The sequence below is a fragment of the Leucopleurus acutus genome (assembly GCF_964270905.1).
Source record: "Leucopleurus acutus genome assembly, chromosome: 6".
In the NCBI taxonomy this organism is placed as follows: Eukaryota; Metazoa; Chordata; class Mammalia; order Artiodactyla; family Delphinidae; genus Leucopleurus; species Leucopleurus acutus.
Window position 1 is genome coordinate 18,725,111 of NC_139149.1, and position 21,813 is coordinate 18,746,923.

Consider the following 21,813-nt stretch of genomic DNA (forward strand, 5'->3'; position numbering starts at 1 on the left):
TGAAACCACCAAGAGCTTGAAGTTTATTTTGCAAGCCAGAGGGAATCATGGAAGGATTTTAAGCACAGGGTGGTGAGCTCAGATTCGCGTTTTTGATGGACCACACTGTGGGGCAGTGGTGTGGAGAAGGGGACAGGAATGGAGGCTGGGGGAGATTGGTTAGGAAGTGAATTGCAGTCATCTGGGTGAGAAGTGACAAATAGCAGTGGTGGTATCTGGTGGACCCTGAAGTCGGAAGCTGTCTGCATCCAAATCCTGGCTTTCCATTTCCTTGCTGTGTGGCCTGGAGCAAGTCACGCAACTTCTCTGTGCCTCCGTCCCCTCCCCTGTGGAATGCAGAGGCTAATAACGAACGTCGGCTCCATTACATGCCTGTGTAGACGTTGTGTGTAAGGCGTAGAGCACTTAGAACGGTGCCTGACAGCAGTAAACAATTAGTTTTCATCAGTGGGGATGGAGAGAAAGGAATAAACAGGAGATATATATGGGCGATAGAATCAATACAACTGGACATGTGGAAGAGTAAGGGGGAGGAGTTAAGGATGAGCCTGAGGTTTCTGATTTGGGGAGTGAAGGAGATGGTGGTCACACGCCTGTAGGGAATTTGGGAGAAGAGTGAGGTTGGAACGGTAACATTTGAACGTGGTGAGTGGAGGGTGCCTTGACCTCATAGGTCTGAGGATCAGTGGAGCAGTACAGGGTGCGAGTAGATACAGACGTGGGAGTCACTTGAGGTACTGGGTGTGTCACATTCACCAGGGAGAGGACCTGAAGTGAGAAGACAACATTCAAGGGCAGGTTGATATTTAAGAAGCGGAGGCTACAGAACTGATGCCTGAAGAGGGGGGAGGGAAACAGGCACAAATAGGGATCCCAGAGGCCAGAAGAGGGTGTTTCAAGTAGGGGATGATCAACAGTAACAAATACACCAACACTTCCCATCAAATAAAGACCGCAAGTGTTTCTGGTGGCAGTGTGGCTTCACTGGGGGCGTGGCTGGGGTGGCTTCTCCTGGGGAAGGGCAGGGAAGGCAGGTTACAGGGGGCTGAGGAACAGCTGGGAGGTGGGGGAGTGGAGAGAGTACGGGTGGGCCGCTCTTCCAAGAACTTGCATCCTGAAGAGGTGGGGCAAAGGGCAGGCAGGCCCTCAGAGACTTGGTTTCCCTGAATCAGGTTTTGGATTCTCTGGATTTGGCCAGACCAGGGGATGCTACAGAAATGGTCCAAATCTTTACCTGGCTGATGCCTCGTACCCTTCTGAAGGTCTGCCCCAGAGCATCCTATCTCAGATACCCCCTCTCTGTCAATTGAACAAAGATGATATGAACGCGCTAATTGTCTCTCTGTTTTCTAGTAAAATCCAAGGTCCACGAAGGCAAGCATCTTTCCTGTCTGTTCCCTTCTGTTTCCCCTTCACTAAGTCATGCCAGGCATTATGTTGGCATTAATTCCTGTCTTCACTTTATTACTCCATCACACAGGGCTCCAATGATGCGAGCCAGAGGAGAAGTTTCCCTCAGGCCTTAAGTCCAGGCATGATTTTCCCTGAGCAAGGGAATTGTTTCCATCACCTAGACACCGTGCCTTGTTTCATGACTTCCTCTGATTATTTCTCTCTCTTTGGTCACTAGAAAATGAAGTCAAATTTGCATCCCATATTAGCAGATGATAGGACGTCCATTCAGGCACATGTTTTTTTTTTTTTTTTTTTTTTTTTTTTTTTTTTTTTGCGGTACGTGGGCCTCTCACTGTTGTGGCCTCTCCCTCTGCGGAGCACAGGCTCCGGACGCGCAGGCTCAGCGGCCATGGCTCACGGGCCCAGCCGCTCCGCGGCATGTGGGACCTTCCCGGACCGGGACACGAACCCGCGTCCCCTGCAGTGGCAGGCGGACTCTCAACCACTGCGCCACCAGGGAAGCCCCAGACACATGCTTTTGTGTGAATACATTCAACACATCCCTAGCTTCAGCTGATTTTTCCTCACTTTATTTTCTAATTCCCTGATTTCCTTCTTTCCTGATATTTACTTTCTTATCTTGAAGGCATGTTTCCAGGTTGCTTCAAATGCCTTTTGAAACAAAGTGAGAGTATACATCAGTAATGGGAAAGATGGGATGATAACTAGTGGAAGCTGTGCAGGATGAGTTGTTGTTTTTTAATTTATTTATTTTATTTATTTATTATTTTTGGCTGCGTTGGGTCTTCGTTGCGGTGCATAGGCTTCTCATTGCGGTGGCTTCTCTTGTTGCAGAGCACAGACTCTAGGTGCGCAGGCTTCAGTAGTTGTGGCACATGGGCTCAGTAGTTGTGGCTCGCGGGCTCTAGAGCGCAGGCTCAGTAGTCGTGGCGCACAGGCTTTGTTGCTCCGCGGCATGTGGGATCTTCCCGGACCGGGGCTCGAACCCGTGTCCCCTGCATTGGCAGGCTGATTCTCAACCACTGCACCACGAGGGAAGCCCCAGGATGAGTTTTTGAGACTGCAGACGAGTGAGATGGGGAAGAGGCTGAGGTTATAGGTAGTGGGAGGGGATGTGATCCGCAGCTCTGTTGGGTTTTCATATAGCAGGGCCATGAGGAGGAGGTCACCATAAATGGTCCGGTGAGGAGGTACAGGGGTATCAGAAAGGAGAGGTCACCAGCTGTGGGGAGCATATTCTTCTAGAATGCTTCATGGAAAAGTTGGGACAAATTCAGTCTTAAAGAAGGAATAGGATCCAAGTAGTGCAAATAAACCTCACATTTGTCAAGAGGGTTGAGGATGGAGTTGAGGATGGCGGTAGCCACTGTCCAGGTGGCTGGACATCTGAATCAACCTGTGCCGGGAAGACGGCCCCAGCTGGATGGGCACTGCAATGGCCTGGAGAGGTCAGATCGTGACCTCTATTTGGAAGCCCCTGGGGCGGGGCTCCCTGCCAGGGTCAAAACAGGACAGGACCTGTCCTCTCTTGCTTGGCTGCTTGACCTGCGTCTCCCGGTCCAGCTTTTAAAAAGCAGCCTGTTTGTTCCTGCCCATTCCAGTCCGCTTGCTTCGCAGACCTCAGTGTCAGCGGAGAGGGCAGGCTGGATTGAAATTCTGCTTAAGGCGCGCAGAGCACACCTTCCTTGCCGACTCATCAGCCAGTAGTAAATGGAACTTCTTGACAGTTTTACATTCCCGCTGCCAAGGAGCAGCTGGTGAGTTCCTCCAGAGAAGCGGTCTTGGGGAAGTTTTATCAGTATCTGGCTACAGTATGTATTTTCTGTCTCTCTCCTCTCCCCTCTCTCTTCCCCTCCTGTCCTCACCTCTCTCCCCTTTGCTTCTCCTCCATCCCTTCTCAGTGAGAATTAATTTAGGGACCAGGGAAGGCTTTCTCTGCACAGTCTGCTGAGTTACTCATTACTGCCTTTGAGATTCAAAGAGCCACCCTCTTTTTCAAGATTCTTTTAATGAGCCATTTCAGCCTCGGACTTTCCATTTCGCCCGTGCCAGACAACAGCCGCTGGGAAGGCCTGGGAGACCAGACTCACTTCCAGAGGTTCACAGCCATTGGGCAGCCGGAGCAATGTAATTATTCCCCATTAGTGCTCTATGAAGGTACAGATGGTGTGCGAGTCCTGATGCTCTTTTGCCTGTCTTGCCCCTGCACTGAAACATTTTGGTTTCTGCCCTTTCATTTCAGAAAACAAGGGGTTAAAGCCTGGCTCAGCATGCCTACCCGCCTCTCCTGCTGGACAGGTTCCTATCAGAGTCCAAGGTTGTAAATTTCCTATGCGGAACCCATGATTACTTGTTATTTACCAGGCATATGAAGACAGCTGTTAGCCTCCAGCAGGAATATGTATTAATCAGAACGCCCTTTGCTGCTGCAGGAAGCACACAGTCCAGAAAAAAAAAAAAAAAGAGAGAAAAGAAAAAGAAAAAATGAGTTACCTTAAAACAGAGGCAGCTGCCTGAAGAATAAGCTAGTGGTCATTTTATTAATGATCACCAGCAAGGCAATTAAAACAGAAGGCCAGATGTCATCTAGGGAGGAGATTTGGGGCCTTCTCCAAGCTCAGTCATCTCCAACAAACCCTTTTTGCTTTCTCTCCACTTGCCCCGTCTGTTTGAGCTTAGAAGTATTTCTGACATGCTGTGCAAACTTGATGTAAGTTCTCATCAACTACACTTTGCCCGGTGTGGCTGGGCTGCCAGCCTCCTGGAATCTCAGCAATATGGCCTGCATGCCCGTGCCAGGAGTCGTTAGCAGTCCTGATGAATTGGATTAGGGCGCTCTGATGGCTCCGTGGGGGCCATGAGTCATTCCCAGCCTCCTAGGGTGTGGAATAGCACGAGGGGACGTTGAAGGCAGGAGGGAAAGGGCTGATTTCCACCGATTTTTAAAATATCTGTTTGGTTTCTGAGTTTTACTTTCATTTTTATGCAGGCGTGGTGGAAATTTGCTCTCCTGACAGGAACAATTATCCGGTGATGTCCTTATTCATGTATGTCTTTCAGAGCTGGTCTTACAAGCCAGTGATCACTGCTGAGATGTTCCAGAGGAACCCATCCTGATGTATGAGTGGTTGGATGGAGAGAGACCTGTGTGTGTATATATGTGTGTGTGTACACGTATGTATATATGTATACACATACATATATGTACACACACATTGAGTGTCATCATCACAGGGTCAACATCTCATTTGCATATGAATTCCAAATAACCAATATTTGCCTCCTAAAATGGCCATCCTTAAGCAATTGGACGTTTTTCATGATTTTCTTGAGGCTGTCATGGGTCTTCCTCCTCTTGTTTCCTCTGAGGTCTTTCTCTTCCCTCTTTACTCAGCGACCCTGCTTGTTCTTTGTAGGCTGAATGTGAGAGAAGGAGTGGGTTGTTGCCAGGTAGGAGAGGCCAAAGGAAAAAGGTGTGGACAACTGGAAGAAAATTTTAAGAACTCATGTGACTACTGCCACCTTCAAACACGACTCTTCTTTTTCTAAAAAAATGTTTTATTTTTATACAATGTTTAAAGGTTACTTTCAATTTACAGTTATTACAAAATATTGGCTATAATCCCCATGTTGTAAATATATCCTTGTAGCTTATTTTATACCTAATAGTTTGTGCCTCATACTCTCCCACCCCTATATTGCCCCCCACCCCGTAACCACCAGTTTGTTCTCTGTATCTGTGAGTCGGCTTCTGTTATGTTATACTCACTAGTTTGTTGTATTTTTTAGATTCCACATATAAGTGATATCATTCAGCATTTATCTTTCTCTGTCTGACTTATTTCATTTAGCATAATGCCCTCCAAGTCCATCCATGTTGCTGCCAATGGCAAAATTTTGTTCTTTCTATGGATGAGTAGTAGTCCATGATATAAATATAAATATAAATATATATATATATGTTACATCTTCTGTACTCATTCATCTGTTGATGGTCACTTAGGTTGTTTCCATGTCTTGGCAGTTGTAAATAGTGCTGCTGTGAACACTGGGGTGCATGTATCTTTTTGAATGAGTGTTTTTGGTTGTGTTTGGATATATACTCAAGAGTGGAATTGCTGGGTCATATAGTGGTTCTATTTTTAGTTTTTTGGGAAATCTCCATACTGTTTTCCACAGTGGCTACACCAATTTACATTCCCACCAACAGTGTAGGAGGGTTCCCTTTTCTCTATACCCTCACCAGCATTTGGTATCTGTGGACTTTTTGATGATAGCCATTCTGAAAGGTGAAACACAGCTCTTCTTAAACTAGCCCCGATTGAAAGCACAGGATCCTTTTCTGGAATCTTCATCTTACCTTTCTTGCCCATACATCATTATGCAAACAGTAAAAAGATGAATGTTGAACTCTTCTAGGACGTTTATGTAATCGTCATATGTAATTAAGTCATAATTATTTCCCACTTTGGAAGAAGGCTCTGACACTCTACTTAGTATGCCGCGGTCTGGAGTGCATATGAATAAATGCCTCTCATTCTGAAGCTGCCCAAGTAAGAAGCAGCTCAAACAAATCGTAACCCCTGCGTTTGGAGTGTCTGCCCTAATGACTTACCAATGGCTGTATAGAAACAGGTATTCTCTGAAATGTCTGAAAGAGAAGGGAGTAGTTTGAAGGGCTCAGCGGTGTCCAGGCAATATATTCATAAAGATTCCTCTAGACTACACCCTGTTGAAATGCATAGCTGGTACCTGGAAGACAACCTACATTCTAGGTCCCTGAAATAGGCTCCAACCTGACCTTATCATCGGAGCAGCATCACTTAAGCTGACTCTTCAATTACAGGTGACAATTGTATCCAATTTTTTTTTTTTTTTTTGCGGTACGCGGGCCTCTCACTGTTGTGGCCTGTCTCGTTGCGGAGCACAGGCTCCAGACGCGCAGGCTCAGCAGCCATGGCTCAGGGACCCAGCCGCTCCGCGGCATGTGGGATCTTCCCGGACCGGGGCACGAACCCGTTGTCCCCTGCATCGGCAGGTGGACTCTCAACCACTGCGCCACCAGGGAAGCCCCCAATTTTTAACATCAAACTGACGTGTGGTGCTTTAGCAACGGCATATTTAAAACTGTCATTTTTTCCTCTGCCGTGGCATCTCACTGTGCATTTCTTGTGCCTCCTGATTGGCAGCAGAATGTCCCTCAGTGGAATTTTGTTTTCCATTACCTGTGAAAGAAAGAGCAAACCGCTCCCAGCTGGTGGGCACTCGCCCTCTTGGACCCCTGTTCCTGAAGCTCAGGGTGGCGACTGCCCGTCTTTTGGGTGCTCAAGTACTCCTTGGGCTTGAAGCCCTTAAGAAAGACTGGTTATCCCATCTAGCTCTGAAACCCTCTTCTGGTGGGTGCCCCTGTGATAAGGCCATTTTGTGTGGCATTTGTTTTCTTTGTCTTCTCACATACAATAGAATTAAAGCAATGACTTAAAAGAGTTAATGAACATTTGGTGACTCCCTATCACAGCCACTGAATTCTGGCACAGTTTTAAATATATATATGTAGCAAATTCGTTTGTTGAAATGTTTTTCTTGGTATAAAAGGTGAACAACTGAAATGTTCCAAGGGTCCCCCAAAGCAAACTTCTTGTACCTTGCCTAGCCTATATTTGGAGTGGGATCACCACAGATTACCTCTCCAATTTTGGTGGAATACTGTCCAGCTGTTACCATGTGATAGGCTAATAAATCGGTATGTAAATAGGAAGTAACTTTATTTATCTATAGACATGAGATATGAATGAATCGTTAAGGAATAATATTAGGCAGAGCTCAGCAAAATGTGAAAAGGTGTGGGGCAGACCAGAATATTCTACATTGGGTAAAGGCCTTAGAAGAGACAGAGGAGGTCTTTAGCAAGAGAAAGATAAGGACGTAAGTCCCTGTCATTCTCCCTGGCAGGGTGTAGGTCTCAATGATGATAGATAATGTGTATGAGCGCTTACTGCTGTCCGTTCAGCTCTGAGCATTCTACGTGTGCTTTCTCCCGTAACTGATTTAGATGTAGGTACCGAGGACTGGAGAGGATAGTAGATAGCACAGCAGGAAAGCCCCAGGGTCAGGGTTTGAACTCCAGCAGCCCTGCACCGCAATTCTGACACTAACCTCCTGGAACTAGGTCACATTTCACAGGTGAAGGGAATAGTCTCCCACAGGCTTGCTCTCATTTCAGACACAAGCTACAAGCTTAGGGGGTCCCCAGGCCATCTGTATCTCTGACCAGTTGGCTATAAATTTGGGCATTCCCATGACCCCCTTAGAATCTATAATTTGCAGAGCAATTCACAAAACTCAGGAAAGCACTATCCTTATGCGTATGGTTTTATTATAAAGGATGCAAATCAGGACCAGAGAAAAGAAGAGCTACATAGGGTGAGGTCTGAGAGGGTCCCCAACATGAAGCTTTTTGTCACCCTTGCAGCACAATTAACTAGGTGGCTCTACTGAGCTTTGGTGTCCAGAGTTTTTGCTGGGGTTTCTTTATGCAAACACAATTGGTTGAATCATTGTCTGTGACTTTAATTCAATCTCTAGTGCCCTCCAGGCTGACATCACTCAGCTCTAAGCCACTAATCACCTAGTGGTTGGTCTTTCTGGCTTGGCCAGCCCCATCCTGAAACTACCTAGGGGCCCAGCAGGAGCCATCTCATTAGCATAAACTCAGGTGTGGTCCGAGGGACCCACCTTGAATAACAAGGACACTGCTGTTACTCAGGGGGTTTCCAAGGCTTTAGAGGCTCTCTCTCAGGAGCCTGGGGCAAAGGCCAGCCAAGCTCTTGATCATCCGACACAGTCTAACTCCAGAGGCTTGTCACAGTCTGCAGAAGACTCTCAGCATCTCTTTCTCCCTGGGCCCTATATCCAGCCCTCACGCTGTGCCTCCTGGCTAAACACAGATTTCTGCTTCTGAGGTCTTTCCTGAACAGCCCTGGTCAGGTGGGTGAGTAGAAGGGCTGCCCTCTGAAAATCAGAGGCTGAACGTTCAGTGTTTTAGCAGGTTACCTAATGAGAAGATGCAGATTTCCCCTGCGAAGACAGGAAGCCATCCGTTTGGACAGCAAACGTTTCTACACATTTAAATGGAACCCACAAACCAGAGGGGCTTTTCCCAGAGACCAAGGGCAGCATCTTGTTAAGTGCAGTAAAAATATTTATATGCCACTGAGGGTGATGAGCATATGCAGGGCTCTCACCTGCTGTCAGTGGCTGGAAGCCCAGGAGAGGCCCCGGGTTCACCATTTTACAGACAGAAATGTTGGCGGAGGAGGATGGGGTCACAGACAGCCTGGGACAGAGAAATGCTCCCACTGTCTGCCAGTCCATATGCCTTGGGCCTGGGGGCCCAGAGCTCCTGGGGTGCAGGGTTCGGGGTGCTTGGATTACACATTAAATTTACAAGCTCCCCAGTTTCCCAGGAGAGGGGATGCAGACATGGAGGGAGGGGCTCCCCAGAAATGAGTGACCCAGCTGTGCGGTGCAGAGGCTGGAGTCAGAAACTGCAGAGAGATGGGAAAGCAGAAGGAACTGTTTCCCCAGTCTTGCCAGATCACCCCATCTTCTCCCCAGCATGATTCGTGCCCTCACCACCAGGCCTCCACCTGACAGCCCAGGAGGCAGGCTGTTTCTGTCCCTGCTGTGATGAGTCGGTAACAAGCAGCTTAATATGTGTTGCCTAGATTTACAAAAAAACCCCGAACTTTCTGATTGTTAAAATAATATATGGGCAGTAGAGGGAAAGTGGAAACATGCACAGAGCAAAAAATTCCTAAACGCTGCCTCTACTGTAACTCAAAGATAGCCACTTGGAAAAACTTGGTATTTTTCCATCTAAAATCAACGCCAACTAGAATCCCAAACATCACACACATACACACACAAACACACTCATGCGTGCATGCACACGTACACACCTCTGTGTGTGGTTACATACAGTCACAGCCACATGTGTCCCCTGCTGACTGTCTGAACTCAGGAGCCGAGCAGATTCAGACATGGGGATGCACTTATAATAGTATCTGAAGAAGTTTACTTATATTACATTGTAACTACGTTTTCATTCCTCATAATTCTTTTTTTAAAAAATTATTTTTATTTTTAGCTGCATTGGGTCTTCGTTGCTGTGCACAGGCTTTCTCTAGTTGTGGCGAGCGGGGGCTGCTCTTTGTTGCGGTGCACGGGCGTCTCGTTGCGGTGGCTTCTCTTGTTGCAGAGCACGGGCTCTAGGCACATGAGCTTCAGTAGTTGTGGCTAGGGGGCTCAGTAGTTGTGGCGAGCGGGCCCTAGAGTGCAGGCTCGGTAGTTGTGGTGCACGGGCTTAGCTGCCCCGTGGCATGTGGGATCTTCCCGGACCAGGGCTCGAACCTGTGTCCCCTGCATTGCCAGGCAGATTCTTAACCACTGCACCACCAGGGAAGTCCCCCTCATAATTCTTTGGAAACAAAATTTTGGATCGTCACGGCCTTGAGCAGCTCCCTTAATGGCTCTGACTCTCAGGTTTTTCATCTTTGATGAGGCATAAGGATCCCTACCTCCCACAACTGGTCCACGCAAGGTCTTGAAGAAAGCTGTGGGGGTGCTGGCACTGTGTGGGTGGCAGGTTCCGTGTCATCATAGGTCCCTCTCTGACTCTGTCCCCTTTGGCTCCGACAGTCGACCCCAGGCCCACCTTGTCTCACCTGTCTGCAGACACCTGCGCAGGTCCTGAAGCATCTGGATGGAAAATGCAGGGCAGAGCTCTGAGGAGAGAGGCTTGTGTGTGGGTGGTGGAAGAGGCTCCCAGGAGGCTGTTCGCCACGAGTGCGAGGGGCGGCCCCCAGGAGGGGCAGGAGAGAGGTTACTTCCCAACCAGTAACTTCATTTATTGAAAATCTCTATGTTCCCCAGCTATGACTGAGAGGCCCCAGGGACCATTGGTGTGGATCAAACAAATGGGCTCGTGGTCAAGCTGCTTAGTCGTGCCGCGTGTACACATAGCCCTGACAGCTTCCTTGAATTCTGACGCCTTGCGCGTTAGCTGCTGTGGTGGCTTTGACTGTCCTACAGTGTCAAAGTCTTCCTGTTCTTGGTTTTCTTTTCTTTACTACCGCAGTAGATTTGGTGAAATGGATAAGGAACATTGATGTAGAAAGATGTGAAATAAATGAGGGGGCATAAACATGACAATGACTCTTCAAATGTGCCTCAGGACGATTTTATCTGACCGCACATTAGGTTCATTTGCTCACTATGTGTACCCCGTGCGGCAGGGTAGCTCCTGAACTCCAAAAGCCATTGTTAAATGGAGAAAAGAGAGAGATGATTGTATCCATTTGGCTCTTCATTTATTTAAAATAAAGAGTTCAGAATGTGTTTTTGCAGAAATTCTTTATAAAAAAAAAACCCTAAAAAATAAGCCTCCTTTATCTCATCATCTAAAAGGAAAACACAAAAATTAATGAGCTTAATTTTAAGGTGCATGTTGCAAGAATTCCCCTCATCCCATCGTGAAAGCAGGGTTTGTCTGTTTCAGATGTGGCAGCACACTTTCATGTATGTTCAGTCCCCAAATCAAACCTGATTATTACAACACTTGGGAATTTATTGTCACCAAATCACATTTTTCTTACGTAATTAATCTAGAGTAAATTAAACTGTGTGCATCACTTGGTAAATGGAAATAAGTACAAATTTGACTACATATTATGAGTATTATTAAATACAGTTAAAGATAAAATTTAGAACTCGTTCTTTCACATTATACTGATCTGAATGAGATATTTTCAACTTAAATCAGTTCTGTATGATATTCTAAACAAAAATGATAAGACGGTTTTTAAAATTCTGGAGACGGTTGGTAAGGGTCTGTATTCCTGTAAGCAGAATTCACGAGTCACAACCGGAAGTGCTGAAGGAGGGCTCTGACAAGCTTGTTGGCCAACCAGAGCAGTGTTATTTGTAGGGGGTGGTGGTGATTAATTTCTCCTGAAGTATCCATGTTAGGGTCAGAGGCCATTTGCAAATAACAGCAAACACTTATTTAGTGCTGTTCTATGTGCCAGGCGTCATTAACCAATCATTTCTTAGTGTTAGCTGTTTAATCCTCCCAACCACTCTATGAGGCAGGTACCGTTACTAATAGCATCTCCATTTTACAGATGAGGAAACTGAGATATAGCAGTTCGAGCAAATGGTGACTCACACCCAAGCTGTCTGGCTCCAGACTCCATACACTGAAATACTGTGCTGTGTGCTTATTACAGCGCACACGAACTCTTGATGTCTTGTGGCGTGTGGCTTATTGTTTTTCCTCGTCTTCAGCCCTCAGACCCAAATGCAGCCCTCTGTCCCGGGCCAGGTGTAAGAAGCTGGTCCTGTGTTCGCTTGGGTACCATCTTTCCTCTCCTGAGGGAATTAAGCTGTAACTTTCATTGTCAGTCTAGGGCTAAGTGGGCGACTCAGGGGTAATTACGTATTTCTTCATTCTCGCCCCTATGGTCAAAGCACAAGTAGACTTTGCAGGAGCTGCTGAGCTGTAAGTAAATGTAAAGCATACAGAGATTAGGATTCGTACTGAACCCTTTGCTGGGAGAATACGCCTAGGTTAACTGGGGCTTGCTCCACACGCTTCCCCAGCCCAGCAGTGGGGACGTTGAAGGGATTCTGGAAGAGCTAGGCCAGGGCACCCAAAAGGATGAGGGTGGGGCATGGCCCCCTTTTCCTGGTATTCTCTAATGGCCTCTCAACCCCCTAGTCTTCTCCATATGCATGTGTTCTGGCTGCCCTTGGTGGTTATGGTGTATCTTTGTGGAACTGCCTCAGGCAGAGAGCAGAGGCTGGGGACTCCAGCTGAGGAATCAGGTTGGAATCTCTACTCTGCTCTTTATCAGCTGTGTGACCTTGGGCAAGTATCTTGACTTCTCTGAGACTTTGTGACCTCATCTGTGCTCTGGGTTAACAACAGTTTTCATCTCACAGGGTTTTGTGAAGACTGAGTGAAGTTACGATTATAAAGTACCTACTGGTGCCTGGCCTAGAGTAATTGCAGAGAGCGCTATCATACACTAACGTACACTGCACTGAGTTGCTTGCCGTCTCTCCGTAAAATATACACACACTACAACACACACATGCATACTTACATACATATATCCATATATGTATTTCTTCCTCTTTATCCCTCTGGGTGCCTAGGAAACTTAGACTTGCCAATTAATATTTTCATTATTTATTACTATGGAACAAACCACCTCAAATCACAGTGGCTTACAACAACCAGCATTTTGTTTTCTCTCCCGATGCTGTGGGTTGACTGGGCTCAGCTGGGCCGTTCTTTGGCTCCATGTGAAGTCAGCTGGGGCTGCAGTCACCAGGGGGCTCAGTGGGGCTTGTGCTGTCCAAGATGGTTCAGTCATGTTGCTGCACCTGTATGTGGCCTCCATGTGGCCTGTGGCTGGGTTCCAAGAAGCAGCGTCCCAGGAGTGAGCATTCCAAACGTCCCAGGTAGAAACTGCAAGACTCCCCATGACTCAGCCTTGAAAAGTCAGGCAGTTCCGACTGTATTGGTCAAGCAAGTCACTGAAAACCCTAGAAGCAAGGGAACCTGCATTGTGCCTCTCTCTTTGGTGGAGGTTTTCTCACTGCATGTCTGGAGAAAGGGACAGCTCAGGTGGGTGCAGGAACTGAATTGGTCTTGAGGTGTGGCCCCAGGTCTTGGATACCCACCTGGTTTCTTCCTTCCAGCTCTGCACTCCTCTGCCTCTCACCATCCCCCAGCCCACAGGCCCCCATAGCATTCACCTGTGTCCCACAGAAGCTCTGCTCAGAGCCTAGCGGGCACGGTGTTGGGGAATCCTCTCTACACTGGGAGGAGACCAAGATCTCATGAATGTCACAGAAACTTAGAAGAGCCTTTCTTTATCGACAGCGTCTGGCAGTCAAGATTAATGACTTGACGAAAAAACCAAAAATGCTATTTTGGTGCCAAAAAACCCGAACAACTTTTTCTTTCTCTTGGAGTTCTTGCCGTAACAATTTTAATACTCCAGCTTTATCACCCATGGCTCTGGGCACCCCTAACCCTACAGGGCGTTATAGCTACCTCTGGCTGCCCGCAAGACAGTTCTTGCAAGGAAATGCAAAATGAAAAGTACGGTGCCCTGAAAACGTATTCCGTAAATAGTAGCTGTGGTTGTGGTGATGACTGTCCCCCATCCAAATCGCTCATTCACTTCTTGGTGGCAGGTACCAGCTTGGGTTACCCTGATAGTATCCTGGGCCTTTGGCAAGCCGCCCGCGGGAGGCGGTGCCCTGCTGAGGTCTCCACCGTGTCTCCGCGGCCCCTTCCAGCCTGCTGTTCCTCATTCTCTGGTGTCACCTGGCCACAGGGACCGCCTGTGGGCAGTGGATGAGCACATGGGAGCTGCTGACCCGCCCACACTTAACAGAGCTCTTCGTTTATTTAGGTGTTGACTGGCCATCTCTCCAACTAGAACGGAATCTCCCAAGAACTAGGACTGTCACTGCTGTATCCCCAGCAGCTCAAACAGTGCCTAGCACATCGTGTGCACTCAGTAAATATTTGTTGAATGTTGAGTGACTTTTGACTCTCTCCCTGGTCCTCCCCAGGCACCTGTCTCACGTGTGCCTGTGCTTCCACTTCCTGGGGCCAGGCCGACCCACAGGGGCTCACTCCTGTGCCCACGTTTTGATCACGAGGTTTTCGCAGGGAGGGAAATTCTCAGGTCATCGTCACTGGCAACTCGTTACAGGACTTCATAGTGAGAGGTGTGCCTTGCCAGTGTAGAGGTGGGGCCTCCCACGACGGGGGGCATAGTCCCTGGCTCACCCAGAGCTTCTCAGCAGATGGCCTGTCTCTGGGGATGAGGGCTCTGCTCAGACTTTGGTCTAGAATCGTCCAGAATATGGAATACTGTCTCAGGCTGCTGGTGGGCGGCCTCAGGAGGAGGCCTTGGGTGTCCAGTAGGGAGTAGGGAACTACCTAGAAATGATGGAGGGGGGTTGGGAATGCGTGGGGAGGCACATGACTGACACTTCCTATTCTGAATATACCCCCACCACGGCCATAGAACATAGACCATCAGTGCTGGGGGCTCATCCAAGGCCAAGTAGGTTGGAAGTTCTCCCAGTTCTGTAACTGGCCACACTCTGCTGACCTTCAGGCTGGGTGTCCTCCCATCAGTACCTACAATGACTTCCTAGAAAAAAGCTAGTGTGGGCTGTGGGCGACTTGCTATCTGTCTCACATGTATTCTATTCCCCTTCCTCCATTGACCGCTGTTGGGCCAATGTGACATGACCGTCACACCCTACTGGGGACCTTAGTACAACATCTGGCCCAGGTAGACACACAGTGGATGCTTGTGGAGTGAAGGAGTGAGTGAGAAAAAGTGAAGGGAGGGAGAATTATAGGGATGATGTCAGTGCTACTTCAGAAGTCCCTAAATTTTTGTAATAGCAGAATATTAAAAAGAACCCAAATGTCCAACTGTAGGGGCCTGGTTAGTGCACTGCATAGAGACAATGGATCAGTTAAAAAAATGCAGAAACTCTCTGTGAGCTGATAAGACATTTCTAAGATACTATATGTAAAAAGCCAAGTCACTCTGGTGTGTGTGTGTGTGTGTGTGTGTGTGTGTGTGTGTGTGTGTGTGAGTGAGATAGACTACTTTTGTGAAAAGGAGAGAAAAATAAGACCATCTATTTACATGTGTCATATAAGCAAAAGAAACCCCGAAAGAATACATGAGACCTTAATAAAAATAGTTACCTTTTTGGGTATGGGAAGGCTGATGTGGGGAGGAGAGGAGATCGGAAAGGAAATTTTTCATTATATATATATGTTTTTTATGCCTTTTATAATTTTTGTACCTGGAAAATGTATTACTCTTTCCACAGAATGTCTTTAAGTCCCAGAAGCCAGGGAGCATCGTGGATGAATTTCCTTTATCTAGTGCCCAGCGTAGCATGTGACTAGCGCACTCCCTCAATCACCACAAAATTGATTTCGTAATAGAATCTTATCCTTCTCATTCTAGTCAAATTTATCTCATCTGAATTGTTGCCCTCCGGTTATAAGAGAGGAAAGAGAAAATAGCTTGGCTTGAAATAAATGCTTAGATATTGATATATCTTTTTACTTCGTAGTTGGCGTGAATTATGTTATTGCTGTCCAAATCTGTGGGCAGTTTTTACCTCAACAAACATTTGGTTTTACAAGTAAATGTTTTTAACTATCAAAAAAATTAGTAAGATTCAGGTATGGATGGATACCACTGGCCACAATTTCTGCAAAGATGGCCAGTCAGAAACCAGCCTCAGTTTCAACGCCTTTTCGGTCTCTCTCTCCTTTATATCACTATCTTCCTTTGAACAAGTATCTGTTCAACATCTTTTATGGGTAAAACTGTAGATAACAAAAGTCAGCGACCTATGTGGGTGTGTGGAAAGCATTGATGTGTCTATAGGAGGTTGTTTTTATTCTGTGTTTGGGGAGGAATAGTAAATTATTGCACTGTAAACGTATTGGCATAATAAGTGGCTTAAACTCTTAACTTTAATACCAATTGGTAATTTCCTGAGTCATTATAATCAGGCTTTAACATATGAACTCTGTAAAGACTTGATCAATGTCTTCACTGAGAAAAAATGTTACGACCTAGCACATTTCCATCTATTATAATGTTCTTGGTCAATAAACATCATTTTTATTGTGATTATGGAGAGCTGGTCTCCCCTCTCGTGCAGACCGTCGTGAAAACAGAAGCGTGAGATCGTGCAGGATCAAGGTGCTATCCATAATAGCACATTCAGCTGGATTTATGTCCCTCTCCAATTAGGGGACAATCAAGTTCAAATTAATTTAGCTCACAGCTACTAATGAGCAACAGCAAAATAGCTCACTATAGAAATTGTTATTGAATTTTATTTCCTTCCACTTGCTGTACCTTGGTGTCCTGGGAGAAAATGCCAGCTTGAGATCTGGGATGAGGGACCTTGAGGTTGTCTCACCTGCTCTGTTCCTGGGTTTCATGACAGCTCCGTCCCCTGGTGGACCAACATCTAATGAGTTGTTAGAGGTCCACAGAGATGGGCTTCTTCGGTCAACTCACCCTTGATGGCTGCCTTTTTTTTTTTTTTTTGCGGTACGCGGGCCTCTCACTGTTGTGGCCTCTCCCGTTGCGGAGCACAGGCTCCGGACGCGCAGGCTCAGCGGCCATGGCTCACGGGCCCAGCCGCTCCACGGCACGTGGGATCTTCCCGGACCGGGGCACGAACCCGCGTCCCCTGCATCGGCAGGCGGACTCTCAACCACTGCGCCACCAGGGAAGCCCGATGGCTGCCTTACGAGTGAATTCTGTGCTCTAGGCCACTGTCTGGTATAATTCCAGCCACATCTGTAACTTAAAGTTTTCCAGGAACCACATTTGAAAAAGTTAAAACAGGTGAAATTAATTTTGATATATTTTATTTGACTCTCTGCAAAATATTATTTCAGTGTGTAAAAAATGATAAAATATTAATGAGCTAGTTCACATTCTTCTGTTGCACTAAATCTTCAATAACAGATGTATATTTCACATGTACAGCATTTCTCAATTCAGTCTAGCCTCAGTTCAAATGAGCAGGAACCACGTGGGGCTGGCAGCTGCCATGTTGGACAGGGCAGGTCTGGGCTGAATTCCTTCTACTGTAACAAGGTTTCACTTCCCTCTTTAGGGTTTGCAGGTTGGGGGTAGGTGGGCATCGGCTTTGGGGGCTTAGTGGCAGTAAAGAACATGCAAAACCTACAAGCATGAAAAGGTACTACATTTTCACTTTTCCTATTAGTCTAGCATGCCATTGGCATATTTACAGTCACTGTGAATTGCCTTACTGATCGTACCACCATCCACCTTCCACACTAATAAAGGCAGAATAGATCCTCATAAATATCCCGTTCCCTCATTATCAGAGCTTGGCTTCACCCATTATGGCCTCATCACAAAGGTTTTTTTTTCATATTATTATTATTTGTTGCCATGAAAAAAATGCACGTTTTTTGGAAGGCTGACTCTAGTGCGATTGCTTTGATATCAGATAGGGCATGAAGCATATTGTCAGATGTCTAGTTGGGGAATAAGGAGCCACTGAGTATTTTATCTCACTGGCCATGTTCCTGAAGAAAGCACAGACTGAAATCTAGGAGAGTATTTTAATTGTTTAATATTATAAAAGTTCAATAGGAATTCCGAGGCGTAAGGCAAAGGCATCGTTTGTCACTGAACTTGATGACTGCAAACTGGGAGTTGTGTGGTGTGTGCCTGGGGCTCTGGTGTTTCCATCAGCATCTAATGAAATGGGGTGTGAGGAAGAGAAGGGGAGGGGGAAGAAGGGCCACTGCCACGGCCGCTCCCATGGATGTTTATAGCCATGAATCAGGCTGCCCGCCAGCGCAGGAGGCATCAACCGGGTACAATCTCATCACTGCTGTTTCCACCCTGTCCTCTCAGACTGGATAGGTAGCTTCCAGAGTCCCGACTGGTCTCCCTGTGTCCAGCCACGTCTTCTCCTCAAATCATCCACCACACAGACTTCAGGGAGATTTGTCTAAAATGCAAGTGGGAGCCCATCACTCACTGCTAAAAGTACTTGTGGGGCTGCCTCCCCATTGCCCTTGGGTGAGAGACTGCATATTCCTTGGCAGTGGTATACAGGCCATTGTATGATCCGGCCCCAGCTAACTGCCCTTCCTCTCTCTTTCCCTCCCTGCTTGCCTCCTTCTCACTTTTAGTTTATGCCCCTGCATCTCTGCGGCTCCCATGTCCCTCCTCAGGCTTCTTCACCAAGAATTTTAGTCTACCTCCTTTATAGGACTCTGCTTAGGCTACACCTCCTCCAGGAAGCTTTCCAAGCTTCCCTCACCCCACTCCAGGCAGGTGAAATGCCTGTGCTCTTTACTACTTCATACCCTCAGCAAGTTGTACCCACCTCGGTCATGATGCCTGTTTGGCCACCATCTTCCATCCAAACAAGACCTTGCCTCACTCGTTTTTTTTCCCCCCCTTGTTTTTAAAAAAATATTTATTTATTTAATTTTGAAGTAGAGTTGATTTATAATGTTGTGTTAGTTAAAGGTGTGCAGAAAAGCGATTCAATTATGCATATACACATATCTATTCTTTTTCAGATTCTTTCCCCATATAGGTTATTACAGAATATTGAGTAGAGTTCCCTGTGCTATACAGGAGGTCCTTGTTGTTTATCTACTTTATATATAGTAGTGTGTATGTTAATCCCAAACTCCTAATTTATCCCTCCTTCCCTTTCCCCTTTGCTAACCATAAGGTTGGTTTCTTGTCTGTGGGTCTGTTTCTGTTTTGTATATAAGTTTATTTGTATATTTTTTAGATTCCATATATATGTGATTTCACATGATATTTGTCTTTCTCTGACTTATTTCACTTAGTATGATAATCTCTAGGTCCATCCATGTTGCTGCAAATGGCATTATTTCATTCTTTTTTCTGGCTGTGTAATATTCCATTGTATATGTGTACCACATCATCTTTATGCATTCACCTGTCGATAGACACTTAGGTTGCTTCCATGTCTTGGCTATTGTATATAGTGTTGCTATGAACATTGGGGTGCATGTGTCTTTTCAAATTAGAATCTTGTCTTTTCCAGGAGTGTCATCTCGCTCGTTTTTGAATCCCATGTGTACGCTTAGTGCCTGATGTACAGCGGGTGCTCAGTGGGGGTCTGCTGATGGACTGGACCTGTCCTGTGAGGCAGGCAGAGTTTTCTGGACCTTTTCTCTCTCCTGGCAGATGAGGCATGATGTCAGCTCTGGGGGAGGGTCAGCTGGGCCCCCTCAAGAGGGGACAGGTGATGGGGCTGAGTCATCTGCCCAACGCCTGCCGGACACAGATAGCACATGGCAGTGAAAGTGGATTGCTTTGGTTCAGTGTGATGATGTCTGGGGACCCCACTAAGAATGTACATTTAGGAACGGAGTGGAGGGGATGGGGATGGAGGTGAGGCCTGAGGGCGCAGGAGTTTAATCTCCATCTTGATGGCAGTGGGATCCAATGAAGCGTTTTTAGCGGGGCGTGGATGGTCAGGTGTCCTGGACCCAGGCTCTTAGAGCTCACGTTCATGGCGTGTGCGTATCTCTGCCAGTCTCTGATCGGGGGAGCTGCAGAGGATGGGGCCAGAGATAGGGACTTGTGTCAGCTAAGAATATTAACAGCTTGTTCCTGCTGTTAATAAAGAAGGAACAAGTGGATATTAGGTGGTCACTGGCCTTAGCACTCTGACTTTCCAGCGTCTTTCTGTGAGGTGCATCTTATCTCCCTCATAGCATTTAAATCCCTCTGGAGTTACCTTCTTATTTATTTATTTACTTGTTTGTTGGCTGTGTCCACCGCTAGAATGTGCACCGTGTGAGGAAAGGGGCCTCATCACACCACAGATGTGGTCTCACGCACCTCCAGGCCTCCAGATGCAACATAAAAACCCTGAGCTCAATTTCCCAGCCGGATGTTTGGAAGCATCTCCCAAAGGGTCAAGGCCTTTCTGACATTTTGTACACAATTGATTTCACCAAGCTGGTTGCCTCATCTCCATCTCTGGGACCTTTATCTTTTTTTGCTCTTACTGAACAAATTAGCCACTGTGACACTGGATACTGATTAGCAATTCGTACAGCAGTTATTTTAAAAATTGGCAGAATTCCATTGTTTTGTTCCTTAATTCTTTTTTTTGGTTCCTTATTCTTAATTCACATTTTTAATGTACTGTGCCTTCATTCATATGATGGGATTTCCTCTTTCGTATGTGCCTCTAATGGATCAAAAGGTTCTTCCCTCCCTCAAATAGTTATGAACATTGAAGAGTTACTGAAATTGTTCAGTCATTTAAAAATTTGAGCTGAGAATATTTATGGCCTTTCCTGGCCTTCCCTTTGTGCCAAGTTAGTAGTTGCTGGTGTAAATGTGGCTGAAAATATGGAGTGCGATTCTGATATTTCCAGAACCTTCTCTTGGCCTAGCACGTGGTGGGATTTAGAGTCCCTGTCCCATCGGAGGCCATCATTAGCCTTCCGGTCAGCCCCGCACTGTGATGTAAATGGTCAACACACATGTCCCCACCTCTCACTGTGCCCATCTTTCCGGCTCCCATGTTAGCCTGGGCTTCTGCAAACATAGTCCTTCCTCTATAACTTTGCAACTCTGCCCTCTCCATCTCGGTCTCCCCAGAGCCCTCTGAGAGGGTGGTGGGCATCCATGAATGATTCGGAACAACTGAGTTGTAATAAACACAACATCCAACTGTATTCTGTATGACAGTCATTGTTCTTAGTTGCTTTAAATATACTAACACGTTGACTCTTTACAGCGACCCCCTGAGGCAGGTACTGTTACCCCGATTTAACGGATGAGGGACGAAGCCAGAGAGAGACATTGGGTAGCCTGCCTAAGGTCACACCACCAGTACTGTGAGAGCAAGAGCCACTGGGTGGCCCCAGGCAGGTGACACCAGAGCCCACCTGCCAACACCCTGCACTGCACTGCCTTCTGGTGTGGGTGGAAGCCACCGCTTACTCATATGGCATTAGGGACAGGAAGCAGAGCTTTCCTTTGTCTGATTCAGGGACTTCCACGTTGGGACACCAACCCATTCCCCCTTGATCCCAACAACCATCTAAGAGTAGAAATAAATGCAAATAGCAAGAAGTTGAATTGACACGGACCTTCCTTAATGCCCGAGGACTACGTGGTAGATGCCAAGTCAGAACGCTGGGGAGAAAAGCTTCCCCGCGCTCCCTCTGGTCCTGTGTCTGTGGCTTCCGGCAGCGCTGCGGAAAGGAGATCCAGCCTCCGTAAGGGACAGGGCCCTCTGAAGAACTTGTGATAGGGCTAGTGGGTAGAGGATTGGCCTCAAGGGTACACATGGCGCTGCCACCACGTACCCATGAGACAGGTCATTCTGAGCCATCCTTACTCTGTAACATGCAGGTGCCCCTTAGGTGCCCGGAGATAGCCTGGCAGAGCGTTGTTGCCAGGAGCTTCAAAAGAGAAGGGACTGAAATGAGGTCTCCCCCTATTTATTTTGCCAAGTAAGGAGATTTTAAAAGGGACAAAGTGAAAGAAAAAGACCATCTCTTGCCACCATCGTTCGGTAACAGTATTTTAACTCCCTAAAATATAAATGGACTTATACAGCTAAGGAAAGGAAAAGTCCATTCAGTTGAGTTCAGATGGTTCACCTTAAGAAAAACTCACATTTTGTTCAGTTCAGCTTGGACCTGTGACGTTCTGTCAGCCATCACTGAGGGCCAGCTTTTGGGAACAAGTAATGTAGGAA

General features: G+C 46.8%; 1 protein-coding gene across 1 annotated transcript in view; it reads left to right on the forward strand.

Annotated features, from left to right (window-relative positions):
- GPR39 (G protein-coupled receptor 39) overlaps window positions 1-21,813 on the forward strand; it is a gene marked incomplete at its 3' end in the record, with an annotated part of 240,179 nt that overhangs the window by 84,567 nt on the left and 133,799 nt on the right. The window lies entirely within an intron of this gene.